Source organism: Otolemur garnettii, unplaced genomic scaffold (genome assembly GCF_000181295.1).
Source record: "Otolemur garnettii isolate 467f Iridium unplaced genomic scaffold, OtoGar3 scaffold00005, whole genome shotgun sequence".
In the NCBI taxonomy this organism is placed as follows: domain Eukaryota; kingdom Metazoa; phylum Chordata; class Mammalia; order Primates; family Galagidae; genus Otolemur; species Otolemur garnettii.
The window spans coordinates 4,742,835-4,760,094 of record NW_003852400.1 but is presented as its reverse complement, the minus strand read 5'-3'; the positions used below and the strand labels follow the sequence as shown (position 1 = coordinate 4,760,094).

Here is a 17,260-nt window from a genome sequence, read left to right as displayed (position 1 = left end):
AGCCATCCCTGTTTACTGCCCTAAAAGATCAATATAGTTCATGTATCACACCAAACCGCAAGATATGTAAATTATAGTTGTATAGTTTAAAATCAGGCAACCTTAACCTAAAGAAAGAACTGGCAAGAGTTGCTTCTAACCCACGAGCATGACTGAATAGATGGTGCCCAAGTTCTGCAGCAGCTGAATAAATGACAGTTAACATTTACCTGAAGCAATTTAAACATTTCTGTGTGGATCTTCTTACAAAACAAAAATTATTTATGTACTCTTACGCTGCACACAGTGCATTCAAACCACGAAGCAGTACTTTCATTTAAAAAAAAACTTGATAAAGTAGACAATTTATATTTCCCAGTTTGATAATAGTCCCCTGCAATGTCAACCCCTACGATAAAGATTAGTTCATTATATTGCTTTACTAAAAAATAAAAAAAAATACATTCAGGCTTATTATGTGTCTTTGGGGCATAAACATATTATGTCAAAGAAGAGTCTGTGTAACACTTTTTCTTTTGAAATATATATTACAACTGTTTAAAATATGGTAGATCAAAGCCACTAAGCTATCTATGGAACTACTAAACTTAAATTAGAAAAGGACAAAAATTTAACTGGGAATATCTGGAAATATCTCCTAGAAGAAAAATCAGTATTTATTCACCTGAAGTAGCTAAATTAATATTGGGATCAGAATTCTTACCTTTAAATATGCTATTTTAAAAATCTTTGGTGCTGTTCCTGATTTGGCTTATTTCCTTCTGTGCCATCCTGAAATTTAATCTCTCCTTGGCAGCAGGAGGCTATAATGTTTAGGAATCATACAAATGCATATACTCTTTAGTTCATTTTACAGAATAATGAGAGAGGAAAAAAAACTACCAATTTTCTGTTTGTGATAAAACAATGTTTACCAATCACAAACCACCTAATTCATATTCCAAACCAGAGTAGACCCCAGGCAACGCTGTGAAGTCAGCCAAATCCGTCCACTCTGTCCTCCCCACCTCCCTTTCCAAAGTCTTTTTTCCTCCTGGCGCCAAGTGCCCTCCTGTTCTATCCAAGTGCTTCACAAAATTCAAAGCTCTATTTTGAGAAAAAATTTGGCCCTACCCAAAGGCACCCCTAAGGCCACCTCCATACATAAGTGGATGGTACTCCACATGGACATGAATATAGAGTGACTGAATTTTTATAATGAAAAGGCACCTGCATATCTGTAACCTAAAACACACGGATTTCTTTTCGATCAGTAAAATAGGGTATCAGGAACCAGGAACCAATTTGGAAATTCAGCCTCAAACTCACTGTGTTAAATGCACAGCTGAACAACTGGATATCGAAAGAAAGCTTTAAGGGCCATGCTAAATATTTTTAGGCTTCCCAAACTCTAATTCTGTGTTGAGATAAATAAACTAAAAGAGCCAAATAATGCTTTCAAAACCTACCACCATACAGAAATGAATTTAGTACATATTAATTTTTTATATTAAATAAAAATAAGAAATTCCATTTCAAGATTGTTTCTACTCTATTTCAGAATCTTGATCTAGTAAGACATTGTCTTTTGCCCTAAATGCCTCCCAGAATTTAGTCCTAGGGAAAGTCTACACATCCAGATCACCCTTCGTTACTCAGACAGAACTAAATAACAAAGATTATGATTTTCTTTTTACTTGGTGTGCTATGGAACTCAGTGTTAAATCTTCCACTATGGTTTGGGCTTTGCCTATTTCTCCCTAGTTCTTTCAGGTTTGCTTCATGAATTTTGAAACTGTTAAATGTCAGACATGTATGTTAATTGATATTTAGTATCAATATAACTTCTTATTGAATTGCACCTTTTGTCATTCATAAAGAAGAACATTTAATGAGTTTTAATATTTTGTCTCCTATTAATATAGTCACACCCATTTTTATACTTATTGTTTGCAGGGTATATCTTTTTTCATCCTTTTGCTTTCCACTCGTTTGTATTTTTCTATTTAAACTGCATTGCCTATGACAAGATTTTGTGGGTCCTTGGCTTTTATATACAGTCTGATGAAATCTTCTTTTTAGTTGGAGTGTTTTTATCTACTTCTATTTAATACAATAGTTGATATGGTTGGGTTTAAGCTCACCACTTTTTAATTGTCCTTTATGTGCAAAGGTTTGGGGGCAAATAGTAACCTCATAAATTTTGTAAAGTATAGAACATGAAGTATAAAATTGTAAGAAGCTGGAAGGGTCACCAAGCATGTGTAAAGGGTCAGGTGTGAAATGGTACAATAAACGAGCATTTTAAACCTCACATTTTAATATAATTATGTTTTCTTCTTTAAGAAATTACAAGGAGAAAAAGCCCACCATAGTCGACATTCACCCACTTTTACACAAGTTTCAGGGCTCTTCTTTACGATTCCTTTACTACATATAGATTCAGGATTCCTCCTCCTATTATTTCCCATTATAGAAATAATGTCTTTTAGTAAAAGGAGAACAATTTATATGATATAAAGAAAATACAGAGTATGGAAATAATGCCTTTTAGAATCTTCCACAGTATAGGTCTAGTAACAATGAATTATTTCAGCTTTTGTTTATCTGAAAATAACTTTTTAATTTTTGTTTTGAGGATATTTATGCTGGATATAGAATTCTGGGCTTACAGATTTTTTTTTTCTTTCAGCAATTTAATATTACCATCCAAAACATCACTAATGTAATTCAACTTTTATCGTTCTGACAAGAGGTAAGCAGTGACTTTTATTTGCATAGAAGATGTTTTTTTCCTCCTGATTGCTTTAAATATTTTCTTTTTATCTTTGCTTTCTAGCTGATGACAGTATGCCTAGTTACAAATTTATATTTATTGTTTGAAATTTACTGAACTTCTTGAATCTGTAAATCAATGTTTCACATTTGGGGAATGTGGGGCCATTACTTTTTCAAATGTTGTTCACTCTCTTCTTCCAGAAATCCTATTTTTCGTATTTTAGGTCATTTCACACGGTCCTACAGGTCTCTGAGGTTTTTCTTTAAACTTTTTCATCAAAGTAAACAGTTTTTGTTAAATCCAACACCTGGGCCATCTCAGGATTGGTTTCCATGGAATTCTTTTTTTCTTTGCTTGACAATCGGTCCTGTTTTGCTATTTCCATATACACATTGCTGATGATACCATGCAGAGAATCTGGTTTCTGTTCTTTTTCTCTGAAGAGTTTTTTGTTTTGTTTTTCAAAATATTAAGGGGGAACAAAGTTTCTGTTACATAGCTTGAGTCAGGCTATAAATGTGTCCATCACACAAATACTGTTCATTGTACCCATTAGGTGGGCTTTGCCCCTGTCCCTCCATGCCCCTCCCCCCTTGGTTTCCAATGACTTTTGCTTCCCTCCATGTACATGTATGCCCCATCAGTTAGTTCTAATGTATTAGAGAGTGCATGTGATTATTTTGGGGTAGGCAATTCAACTACCTGGAAAACCATCTTATACCTGGGTAAGACTTGCATTATAAAGTTTTGCTAGCACACATCTGTAGAATGGCCAGTGACTTTCCCAAGCCCCTCTAACTTGCTGAGTGTGGATTCAGCATCCAAACTCAGTCCTCCTTCAGGATCTCTATCAAGGATTGATGGTTTTAGAAGAAGTCTTACTCATGGTCATGTCCTCACTGCTAAGGCATGGTGTTTCTGGTCTTTCTGGTATCTCAGATTAGTGCCTAAACATTTCCTCATTCTGGCAAGGCCAGACCTTCAATGTCCTCCAGCCCTGTGCACCCTCCAGCATCTTTATTCTGTTCTCAACCTTGTAGGAGCCACAGTCTGAAAAGCATCCTGTAGTCTCTTCCTGCATGTGTACAGTTTAGCTGTTAATCCAATACTCATGAGCAACTCCACGGAGACCTCTGCAGCCCTACCTCTGAGCAGTTCCCCCGCTTCCCCATCCTACAGATGGCCAATTCACCTGGCCCAAACTCTGTTATTTGCCTCCTGGTCTCAGTAGGACCACTGTGCTCTTCTTGGAAACCAACTCTTTGCTTCGCATTCAAGAAACTACTCTCAGGCAGAAAACTGAGGCAATCACATAGCTCACTTTCCTTATTGCACTGCCTATAGTACAATATGTAAAAACAGTATCCACATGTATTTTTTCCAGTTTTAAGATAGATTATGGTGAGTTATCTAGCCAAGTACCAGTACTTCATCATGGCTAAGGGGGAAACACCTCAGAGTTAAATTTAGTATTCAACTAGAGTAATTAACTCAACTAAAGTTGCATCTCTAGCTCCCTTTCTACCTTTCTAAGTGGTTTCTTCTCATTCTTGACTACATGAACTCCCTTTTTAACCTATTTTCCCATTGTAAGTAGTCTCAAATTGTTTTCATAAGTGGAGAATTATAATTACAAATAAGTAACAACCCAATCTATATTTTACTACTTATCACATGAACTATTTTTAGTGATACATAGAACACATGCCCCACACAATCTTTGGCCACCAAGAACTTATTTCAAAAGCAAAAGACTCTATAGAACAGTCATATATTTTTAGGTCAGTGGCTTCGGAGCACTTTGTCTCAGTGTTAAGCTTTGCTTATTGGTCCACCACAGACCATGGTGGGAAGAAGAGGGACAGCAGGGAGTGACCTGGCCCATCAAGATGAGGACTGCAAAGGGTCACAAAGAACTCCTGTGGGAAACATTTTAGTCTATGCATCAACTGCGAAGTAAGAGTAGACTAGGAGTGAGAGAAAGAGAAGAGCAAAAACAACATATCAGCAACCCCTGTTTCACTGACATAGCTATCATTTCACCTTTACAAGAGAGGGCAATCCCTGATTGATAGTCTGATTTATTCATTGATGGATATATTTCAACATTTCCATACATGTGGAGAGCTACCAGAGGCTTTAAATACTGGTGTCCATATTTAGAAATATTATATCCATTTTACCAATAAGAGAAATTGAACCAATGAGATATAATGCTAATTATTCATATAATCATTTATCATTTACATTCTGAGCACAATGAATAAGCATAATTTTGCATAGAAAATTTCAGATTCCAATTCTTAGCAGACCACATCTTGAAAGACTGTTTAAACATTAACTACAGATCATTACTATACCCCCAAAGATGCTAGATATTAATCACAACCTAAACAAACTTAAAATGCCTCTTTAAAACCACAAAGTGGATGTAAACCTACGACTTACTTGATAAATGATCACGGCAAAGGAAAATGTACAGGAGACTTAGGAATGTTTTTCCAGGCATAGTCTGGAAACATCAAAAGATTGTAACCAGTGAAAACTCAAAACCTTGGATTTCTCTTTTATAATTGATGAATGGAAATCACCTCGGGACCTACTAAATGAAATTTCCTTGGAGTAAGATGATTCTGAAGAGATTCAAGAGAATGAAATTTCCTTGGTATAAGATTATTCTGAGAAGATTCAAGAGACTCAGGGCATAATTCTTACTTTAAGTACGTGTGAGAGACAACCCTCCAGAGTCCCTGCACCATCACATAAAAGCCACTTTCCTGCAAGCATTCTTGAGGAAGCAATCTAAAGACAACAAAACAACGAATTCCCAGAGTCACCATCATGTTCTTGGTGCAGACTAGCTAGTTCTCTGTTTGATTATGTGCTCCTAAAGGACTACAGAGTCTAGTTTCTGTCTTTCACTTGCTCCGAAAATTGGCCATTACAGATACTTTCTTAGGATGAACTTGTGCAGAAAGGTAGAAAGAAAGGCATTTCATTAAGGGATTCAATTAAGATGTCAGAATATATCTTTTGTATCCCCCCAAATAAATGTTTGCTTCATCGTCTGAATACATATAACTGTGAAAGGTTGTACACAAGGGCAAACTCCCAGAAACAAAGATACGGAAGGGAGTGGGAGGGCGTATGCCAGAGGGAGGGAGGGCTCGAGGCGGGATCTCACCTAATGTGCACATTGTGAGGGTGTAAACACACCCCCTGGGTGGAGGGGCTCTTCTACAAATGGAACTTACCCTGGAAGAGAGAACAATGTAACCTAAAAATTGTACCCTCTATTAATTTGAATAAAGTTTAAAAAAAAGATGAAGATATGCAGCATTAATCTTGGGATTACTATATATTGTTGCAAGCTCTGAACAAAAAGAATGTAAATTACTATTTGCCTTTAATCATAGTTATTTCCTGTCCCCCTAAAAGGACTTATTGGTCTATAAGCTTTTATTCATGCTTAAATATATAGATAAGTACAAAATATATACTATCAAATATAAGTTATTACTATCATTAAGCTTTTATTGCTCTTGAACCTTCTATTGGCCTCACTAATACTTTATATTATAATTGCACTGAACATTAACAGCATAAAGCCCGGTGAATGGCTGATTTCATTTTCACTTATGAATATGTGACTTACTAATCTCCACCATAAAAGTTCAATAATGAGAGCTCCTTTCAGAAATACATCACATGACGCTTAATGCTAACTGAAAAAGAAATTGATTCAAAACAAAAAAAATTATCAAACACATGACAAAACTTCTGCTATTGAAAAAGAAAAGACCTAGCTGGGTACAGTGGCCTGTAAGCCCAGCATTTTGGGAGGCTGAGGTGAGAGAATCAGTTGAGAGTAGGAGTTCAAGACCAGCCTGGACAACATAGTCAGACCCTGTCTCTACAAATTTTTTTTTTTTTTTAATTTGCTAGGTAAGGTAGCACCTGTAGTCTCAGCTACTTAAGAGCTTGCAGCAGGAAGACTGCTTGGAGATTGAGGTTATAGTGAGCTATGATCTCTGAACTCTAGTCTGAGTGATAGAGCAAGAATCTGTCTCTCAAAAATAATAACAATAATAATAATACAAAAAGAAACCCTAGGTTAAAAGCCACTGCTTTAGGCTTTAAAATAAAAATCAAAAAAAGGTTATTTACTTTGACTTACTACTTTCAAGATAGAGAAAATCAAATTCAAGGTCACCAACAACCTCTATGTTGCTGAACCCTATGGACACTTTCTAAGTTTTTAACTTCACCTGATTTCTCCACACCTAAGACCTGCTGACTTCCTCACCCTTCTGGAAATGCTCTATCCTTGGCCCCTGGACGCCACCCCCATCCAATCCCAGGGCCTCCTCTCTCCTGTCTCTTCTCAGTGTCATTTGCAAATTCTTCTTCTGTCCCTCCTACAAATACTGGCACACCTCAGGGTTTAACGCACACCTCCTCTCTTGACACCTTCTCCTGCAGAGTGATCTCCACTCCTGCCTGTCATCTATGAAAAGCCACAAACATTCCCCGAGCTCCTTATTGTCTCACACTGGACACTGCCATCTGAATATTCTAACATGTTGGATTCAATTATTGCTCTTACTATGTTCCTTGTCAGAGTGAAGACGATCACCTTATACTCAGATCAGAAACCCGAACACTATCTCAACCCATCACTTTCCTCAATTTCGTTTCCAAACTTAGAGGTTTTTAGTCTCTAATGCTGCCTACCCATATGTGCTGCTCTCCCCTTCCTCTATCACCACTCTGCTCAGCCCTTATCATTTCCCCCCTAGATCACTGCTAGGGGTCTCCCTCCTCCATTCTTGACTTTTTCCACCCAATTCTCTATACCCTGCTCCCCAAATGACATTCCTAAAGTACAAATGTGTCACACCCTCAAGTCCCCACTCCCTCATATGGTCTGTAAGACCATCAAAGTCTGACACCAGCTTTGTTCGCAGGACCTCACCTTTCATCTCCTCTCCATCACACTAAACTTCCTCCAGTTATTAAAACTGCAGGATCTCTCTGTCTTCCAGGCCTTGCCATGTGCTGGTCCCTCTTTCTAGAGCACCTCTTTCCTGACCCCTCCATTTCACACTTGTAATTAAGCATCTGTGGGTGTGAAGATGAAACTTAGCTAAGAAGAAACTTTGCCCCTCTCGCCTGCTCCCTCGGCACCCTTTGCACAGCCACCTGCAGTTCACCAAAACTCTAGGACTGTGACTTATTCAATAACGTATCTTTGGTGTCGACTTTGGTAAATATTTATCAAATTGTTGGTGTTTACTCCCTTTTCCAACTTTCAGGTACATATATTTCAGAACTGTTCCTGAGAGATGACTCATCCAGTAAATGATAGAGGAGTCACCGCCCACTGTAAAGAGTGGGGGAGTCTACTAGAGACCCCAGTCTACTAGAGGCCCCTGAATGCCTCTCCAGCAGCAGGCGCTGGGGCACAACTGGAAATGCGAGACTCAAGGCCTTGCTTGGAATTTTTGGGCTCTAACAGGTATATCAAAGTTACACAGTCATTGTGATGGGGTGCAATATTAAAACACTAAAATTCAGTAGAGAAACAACATCAAATTTATTTTCCTGTCTTCAAGAAAGGTAGATCACCAAGGTCCTTTTAAAAATATCTGTCCAAATATCTATCTCCAGAAGAATCTACGTTTCTGACTGCAGACCAGAACCAGATTGATTTTCTATGAGTTATGCCTTTCCTGACAGGCAGGCAGATGAACAGAGGTTGACTTTACTCTTGGTCAATTTTCAAACACAAGCTCTGGAGGTTAGTCATAACTCAGGCTTTTACCAACACAGTGAACCTCAGGCTGAGGCCCTAATGTTCACCAAGGACAATAGACATGACCTGGAAGATTTTATTAACCACATCCTCTTCAGATGTATGAAAAGTTTCTAACTTTACAGTTAAAAGGCTCAGCTCTACAGTTAGAGAGATCCAGATTCTGATCTCAGTTTACTACCTATATGATTTAGGGTAAATAAAACTTTCCTGGTTTTAATTTCCAGATGAATGGCAACTCTTTGTAAGTGTTTTGAATAGAATAATTGAACTAATATACACAAAGTTTAACATAAGGCCTGGTACAAATACTAGCTACCTTAATTATATTGCTATTCATCCTTCCCTCTTATATGTTTTATAAATCAGGCAGAGCTTACTGGAGTCAGCAAAGGCAGAGAGAATATCTCTCAGTTTTGTAAGTTATGATGTTTATATTAATTACTAGAGGATTACCCACCACAGTAAGAGAACCAAACTATACTTCCATATTCCACTGGAGGGAATCCGCAGTCCTCCTGGATGTCAAAACATTTGTTTCATTATGATTCAAAGAGAAGAGAATGACCTGCCAAAACACCAACCACTAAGCTTCCCACAACACGTGGACGTCTCTGACAGGTGTCTCCATTCCAAACACTGACCAGGCCAGCAGCAGCCCGAACAGATGGCCCAGCTGGCATAGGCATTTTCATCAGTCTGCAGCTTCTCACAGGTGCTGGGAGTGGGCGAGATAACTCAGTGTTTTCTAATGTTTTGATAACCTTGACTGCTGTCTTTCCCACAGGCCAATTTTATTTTGGACATATTTCTATTTTTTAATATTTGACAACTGAAGACACTGGTAGGAAAAATAAAAACGTTTTTCTGAAAACTGATCTTACACACATATAATCATACAGCTGGCTTCTTCCCAGCCATCATTAATTTCCTTTCCCTTGAGCCATTTTTTCTCACCTACATATCAGTGTAACGTTCATCAAAATATCACAGAATCCGCTTGTAAGCATTTTTCACAAGCTGGGTTTAATACCGCAGTGTGTTTAAATGAGACATTTCCCCTTTTCTAAAATGAGAAAACTGCAGAAATATAATCATTCTTCCCCATGGTAGCCACGGCAGAGCCCACTTGCTCTTTGTCTGTGTTACTTTCAGGTTAAAACAGATGGCGGACTTAAGAAACAGGTTATTTTAACATCCACCTTCACAAGCAGAAAGGTGGCATGGCACATTTAAGTAGAAAAGCTTACACGTTCTAGGTGTAATTTATTACTTACTTTTACTTAGAACTTGAAAAAGGCATAAAACAGAATTTTATCCACAGAGAACAGCTCTTTTTAAAGATATTTTAGCTATTCCTTTCTTTTTGGCTCATTTGTGATGTAGCTTATGAATAACTGCCATTATGAAGCTGTTCCTTCAAATGTGAGAAAACTGAGGCACCAATAATTATAGGCTGTATATACCTAACATTCGTTTCATTGGCTGGAATTCAGTGTAAGAGCCTCTCTCTAATCATCATCATCGTCACCGGGTACAGTGGTCAAGTGGGACCTAGGTTCAAATTCCTGCTCCTTCCCTTCCTAGCCCTGTGACCAGAACTTCTCTGAGCTTCCATCTCTTCATCCAGGAACCTGATAAGCACTCCATACTGTACTTATTATTATTTATCATTTACTTTTAACATAAATATAAAAGTTTGCCATGGCTTCTGCCATCTTAAACTAATTCTCCCCAAGTTCATTTAACTACTGTTTGTTTTTCCTCCCTTCCATTTCCTGAATTACTTCTAAGTGCTCAGTCCATTACAGTCTGGTTTCTGCTTCTACTAAAACTGGTCTGACTGTGGCCACCAGCTACCACTTCTCTGCCAAATCTAGTGGATGCACCTCATTCGTTGTCTTCCTTTACCTCACTGGAGAGAGCATTTGACCCTGTTGGTCAGTTGTCTTTCTTAAAAACTCTCTTCTCCTATAATTCATGTGATAACCCTCTCTCCTGATTTTCTTCCTACCTTCTTAAGCCAGCTCCTTCTGACTTCCTGAGAACTCCTCTTCCTCACATCCTGAACTGTTGGCATCATCAATGGAGAGAGGAAAAGAAACCTTTTGGCTCTTATTGGCTCAACAAACATGACCCTTTGTCATCTGGCCCCTGCTTGCTCCTGTAGACGCGGTCTCTCCAATTAATCCCATTTCTATTTCTGCCCCCCGCTTCCCAGTCCTTTTATGCCATTGACCTACTTCAGATCCCTGCATACATCCATTGTATCCTGTTTCTCAGCCTTCCAGATGACACGTCTTTTTCTTATGTTCTCTCTCCTCCCTCCACGTTTTCTCTGTATTTAGCCTTTAAAACTCAGCTCAAGCATCACCTTCTTCTCCAGCCGTCTCAGCAGAGGCTGGAGGTTTGTGAGTGAAAAGTCATCTTTAATATTCTACCCTCAGCTGAGGTTTCATAAATAGAGACAGGCTTCCCTATTAGAGCCCTGCCCAAATTACAGAATCATGAGGAAATAAATTGTTACTGTTTTAAGTTGCCAAGTCTTAGGATGTTTGTTAGGCAGTAACAGATAGACAAAACACCCCAAACCCGCTAGATTTTAAGTTCTTCAAAGGCAGACTCATGTTGCATTGAATACTGTACTGAAAACAACACATTCTCTGGTTTATGAAGCCTCGTGAATGATCAGTCAACCAAACAATCAACCAGTCAACTAATGAGCCGGTCCATCAGGAAAAGTGCTCTAAAGTTAGTATTTTCCCTTTATTTTAATTAAATGTTTCTTTGAACCAAACCACAGGGAAGCCAATAAGATGGGGAAAAGGGAGAGATAAGGAGAAGAATTAATGCTAAGTAAATTCATGTCCCTGGAGGGACTTTCCGATCTAAAGTTCTAGCTCTAATCTGCTCTTATCACTATAGTCTCACTTCTATTTCCTACTACATACTTCCGTTTAAGTATGTCCCTCTCTGTTATGCCAAACTAAACTTTTTACAAACCTTTATAGCAGGGCCCTATTTGATCTTTTTGTCTGTGTTACTATCATCGTTCATTCCTCAAATCGCAGTCATCTTTGACTTCTCCCTTTTTGTCCCTACAAATATATTCCCCCTTATTATTTCCCACCAATTTGCCTTGGTAAATTTTTTTTGGTGATTCATCCTTTCCTTTAAGCTCCTTCTTCCATCATGCTAGTTTGGACTCACATTACCCCCTTTTTATATCAGTCAAATGTCTTACAATTAAAATGCTATATTGAGAGTCTTATAGTTACATTTCCAAGTCATGATATGTCTTATCTGAAGCCTTTTTATAGATAAAATATTTAATTTCAGGCCAAACAGGTTTAAAAAATGGTAATTATTTCAATTGTCATTACTCTTTCCAAAAATAAATAATATTATTTGTAAGAGTGAAAGTAAATCAGTTTTAAAAATGATATCAGTGAAGTGACTAAATATTAGAACCTATTATTTAACAAATTTTATGAACGAGCAGTGCCATAAGACTAGATGATAGATGATAGATAATGACTGCAGTGAGGAAGCAATTTGAATTTGTTTTTGTTAGCCTTAAAGTCAACATGAAATAAACAGGCAAAAGGAAAGGAGACAAAACCCAAGCTGGAACCCCATCTCTTTTGTATACATGAGTTCAACCTTTGTTAATAGGCTAGGGAATTCATTATTCATATCAAGAGGAAATGGACAACATTTTATGCCTGATAAGATTTTTTTCTTTATGCATCAAATTCTTTAAAGGATCCAACTGAAAGATAGTCGTCATCATGGGAAGTTTGGAGAAGGGATTTATCCATATGCTAAATCTATCAAAGCTATTTCATGATTCTGTACTAGCTGACGCTAACCCCAATTACCCTTTTTTCAATCAAGGGATTATCTTTCATGTACACATTAATGCACATCTTGATTTTAAGCAACAGTGAGTTATTTGCTTTGTGAGAACATGAAAGTCATCTTGATATTCAGAATGGAAAAAAAAAAGTCATTCTAATTAAGTAAATCCCATAATGTTATAATCTTATCTAGGAAACAGCTATGAGATAAGAATAGCTGTTTGCAAACTAACAATTGAGTTAACAATTAAGGTCACCTAACCTTATCTATCCCTACTAAAATGTCCTATTTTTCAGTCATTGTAAGAATGTATCTTATCACCAATAATAATTCCATAACAAAAATGATTCTGCCTTCACAGCAGGTGCCACAAAGTATATACTTTTAGGGAGCTTCCACCCTTGAATTAATTTACTAGCAATCTAGTGGTGATTTACAGTGAATGAGAGGATATTAAGAATAGGAACAAAGGAACACATGTAGTAGGACAACATACAAATAAAGACAAAATAATAACAAGGCCAACATGAGAACCAGTGCAAGGTGATTTCCCACTTCACACAAATGTTTTTATATCCAGCTTACTACTGAGGGGTCTTTATTAATTTACAGAATAGTTACTCTAAAACCTCTGCTTATTCCCATCCTTCCATCACTTTTGCCAATTTTATTTCCAAAGACAAAGCATGCCCACCTTGACATCAGGTAGTTGCTAAAAAGCTGAAAGGGGGTTTGGGGGAATGTAGAAACCACCTCCTCTTCCAAATTCAATATTTAGCACTCCAGAAAGCCTCATGATTTACACCAATCTTGGTGTTGGCTGATTAAGTTACACAGAAGTTAGAATTAGTTGAATACCCTACAGTGGGTCTTAGTTGCCTAGCCATTGTACATGAAAGGGTCTACTGAGTGAAGATGTCTGCTCCTGGGACAGTAAACAAGACCAAACCAAAAAATGAGTTTCAGGAGAGAAGAAATAAGGTGCTAACTCAGATACTGGCAACTGAAAGGGAAATTATGTAAGGGACATCCAAAATGCTAAAAAGCCAAAAGAAAACTGAATGGTGTAGCATGACCACGCTTTGTGGTCTACTCTGGCTGCAGCAGATGGGATGGGAGGGAGGGACGGAGAACCGAGAGCTGGATGTGATATGAGTAAGAGGTTTCTGTGGTTAGACACGAGAACAACATAGTCTAGACAAGAAGGGCACTCGAGAGTTGTCCCATGGAGAGGAGGTACTCTGCTTTTGCTCTAATTAAATTGTTTTGGCGTGTTCATGGGTGTCATTGGTGGGAAGGAAGGAGGACAGCTGGATTTAATGCAGAAGCACCAGAACTGGGAAAGTTCTTCCATTTCCTTACCTTTGCATTTGACATTTTCAGAGGAGTTCGGGGGAGAATGTGTTCATTTCTCATTACACATAGCCATAAAATGGCAAAATACTAGCAACTAGTGCAGAGGGTTCAGAGGAAAACTCTAACATGGATATACTCCGCTTCTTTTGTGCCAGAAGTCAGTGAAAAAAACATTTACTACCCTCAAATTGCCAGCATTTTCACAGCCTTATCCCGCCCCACAGAGGTTCTCTACTGCTTCAGATACTCAAGAAAAGCTCTTCTTCGGTTGTGGCCCCAAATCTTACACAAACCTTCTTGCCCCTAAATAAAGTCTCCTGGCTCCCAAACTGACAGCTGGATCTCAGGTCTTCTATACTTGCTCTTTTAAGAAAAGATTATATCACCCAAGAACCTGGACTCAAATTTAAGTATTTATGGGGTGAAAGCATGGAGAAACCCAGAGGGGAATCACAAGAAACCGCTTTGCTCGCTCCACCTCACCAGATGCCTTCATTAGCCTCTTCTCTCAGATGGGGCTTGAGATCGGCCACTGAAAGCCACAGAAAATCCCAAAAGCTGAATCAGAAACTGCATTAGTGCTTATATTTCCCTGATGTTATTATACTTATAACAATATCTGCCATTTCCTAATCCCACCTCATCAATTAACAAGTTTTTCAAAGACCATCTATTTAGCATCTTGCTACAGATACAGCCTCAAAGTGTGGCACAGACCCCCTGGCAGGGTGACTACTAGCCTACTCTTGGCCTTTGTAGAAAGCAGAAAGTTACCTCCACAGGCAAAGCCACATGGTACGGCAGCTTGGTGATCCTGGCAGACCCAGTCCTGCAGCAAAGCACAAGACCTGGCGAGCCAGTGTGAGCCGGATGCCAGCCCCACTCCAGGAGGCTCTGTGTAAAGCACTAACAGCAAGACTCTGCCCTCCCCCAGGCAGGCTCCCAGGCTCTGACCACTGGCAGCACATCTCTGCGTGACTCCGACTGACCCTTCCTTATCAGTCTGGCTCTCTGGTCCTGGATCCCAGCAGCATCCCAACATCCTCACTTGGTCTGCTGGCCACTGACCCCCAACCTAAGACCTCAGCACGCTGAGGACTAATGAGTCGTAGCTCCCTGTTCTGACCCTTTGTCATCCAGTTCTGCTTCTGACAAGAGAGAATACACAGAGGCCCAAACAGCCAATTAAACAAACTTACGCTTATCAAAGCTGATAGTGTCCGGGGCAGAGATACAGCTTATGCTATCTTTTAACTATTCCAAGCACTGAGATCCCAGGCTGCTTTAGAATGTGAAAACAATCTATACTTCCTGTCATTTAAATAAAACACTCTTGCTTTTCTGATGTCACACTTTTTGGAGGTAATGAGCTTTGCTGGCAGCTCTTGAGCTCTGTGGGAATCCTGGTAGCAAGATGATGGCCCATTCTACCATTGAGAGTGTTAACAGCAGAGGACTGAAGGTCAGAATGCTTATTTCTCTTTTGAGAATGTTACCAAACACTTAATGTGCAACTTAGGAGCTAAAGTGCATAACTCGTAGAAAGTGTGAAAAGCTTTATAAAATGTTATACTTTTGAGAGTCCTGAGGGTTTAGTGAGCCTGGCATAGGCCACTGAAGGACACCCTTCACTTTTCAATCACTCTTGATAGAACCAGGCTTAGATGGCATCACAGGTTCCTTCAAAAGATGCTACATCCTTTCCAGGATTATCTCATTCCTTCCACCTGACAGAAACACATTATGGGGAGGGGTGGGGGGGGGGAGGGAGGAGGGCAGAGACCCTGAAACAACAAAGGGGGATGACACTCTAAAGACCAGGAAGGACTGTCAAATGAGTTTAATTTTCTGTAGTTATCTACAAAGACTCAAATACTTTGGAGAGCAATAAGCAGCACCAACCCTAAAGTCCTTGTTTAAAAGACTAGACTCTAGAAACATTTTCCCAGCCTCGTTCAAGCAGGCAGACCCAACACAGAATTTGTGCCAGCTAAAAACATGACCTTTCCGATACTGATTTAGCTGGCACTTTGAGTGTGGATTTCCCTGGGTTCTGGCCACACAGTTACCACCAATTCCATTCTCTTCCTGGTCCAGTGACCTTTTGTTCACATCCTCCTCTCTTTGATGTTTCCTTGACTTCACTCTGGCCCTTCCCATGGTGCCTCCACAGTTCTTTAGTCTGACTCTGGTTTGCTTCTCCTATGCCCTTTCTGTTTCCACCATTGCTATTGCAGCTATTCCTGCTTTAAATCTGCCCAGGCACTCAGAACTTTTTTTTTTTTAATTGTTGGGGATCCATTAAGGGTAGGCACTCAGACCTTTTTAAAAATAATTTTCTTTCTAGTAAAGTGAGACTGTCATTTCCTTTCATTGCAATTGTGGCATAATGTGTCCACCAAACGGTAGGAGATATCTTTGGGATCCACGCTATGACACCCCACTATGGGGAAGACAAATGCCCTTTGCATACACGTAGTCAAGCTCACTATATACACGCAGAGAAGTAAGCCCTGCAGGACATGAGGTAATCCTAGATATACAAGTGAGAAAGCAAGTCCTACTGTTTGAAGCCTTCGAAATTTCACACATATATATGACAGTACCTACTTGCTTCCTAACAAACTCAGAGGGTGAAAGGGCAGATGAAAAACATTTCTATATTATTATCTGATGAAGACTTACACTTAGAGTCTTTCACCTCAGGCTGCCACTTCTGTGGCCACATCTCAACGTGCTGGCCTAAGTTTTCTCTGCAACATGCCATAAACATAGGCCTGGGCAGTCACCGTGGCTCTCACCTATAATCCCAGCACTGTGGGGGCCAAGGCAGGGGAAGCCCTTGAATTCAGAAGTTTAAGAACAGCCTAAGCAAGTAAGAGACCCTGCCTCGACTAAAAATTAGAAAAATCAGCTGAGCATTATGGTTGACACCATAGTTTGAGCTACTTAGGAGGTTGAGACAAGAGGATTGCTTGAGCTCAGGAGTTTGAGGTTGCTATGAGCTCTGATGATGCCACAGCACTGTAGCCTGGAAGACACAGTGAGACTCTGTCTCCAAAACAACAACAAAACCATAGGCCTGCTCTCCTCAAGTATATGAAATAAACTAGGAACCTGAACACTGTTGCTCTGGACACTGTAAGTAGTACATGCTGTTTACACGGGGAAGGGAGGAGGGGACAAGAGCAGAAAGTGAGCTGAAGCCAACAAAAAGTTCTAAAGCAGAGGTTCTCAACCTTTCTAGTGTCACGATGTATTTTCATTGTTACAAAGGGGTCATGACCCACAGGTTGAAAACCACAGTTCTAAAGGGATGGGGGCTAGTGAGGGTAAGGGAAATGGAGAAGAGGTCTAAAACATTAAAGGAAGGATAAAAAGGAGCAGAGAATTGTACGAAACGAGCCGCCCCCTAAAAGTAGAGGGAGAGCAAATAAATACAAGCAATGAAGAGGGACTTGAAAAAAAGG

At 39.3% G+C, this 17,260-nt stretch overlaps 1 protein-coding gene across 2 annotated transcripts in view; it reads right to left on the bottom strand.

Annotated features, from left to right (window-relative positions):
- RELN (reelin) overlaps positions 1–17,260 on the bottom strand; it is a 479,973-nt gene that overhangs the window by 379,856 nt on the left and 82,857 nt on the right. Inside the window, exon 1 of one of the 2 annotated variants that reach the window (XM_023518943.1) lies at positions 14,565–14,657. The exons of the other annotated variant lie outside the window; for it this stretch is intronic. The gene's annotated coding sequence lies outside the window, so the exon portion shown is untranslated. Of the gene's footprint in view, positions 1–14,564; positions 14,658–17,260 lie in introns of those variants that run through there. 2 annotated transcript variants of the gene reach the window in all.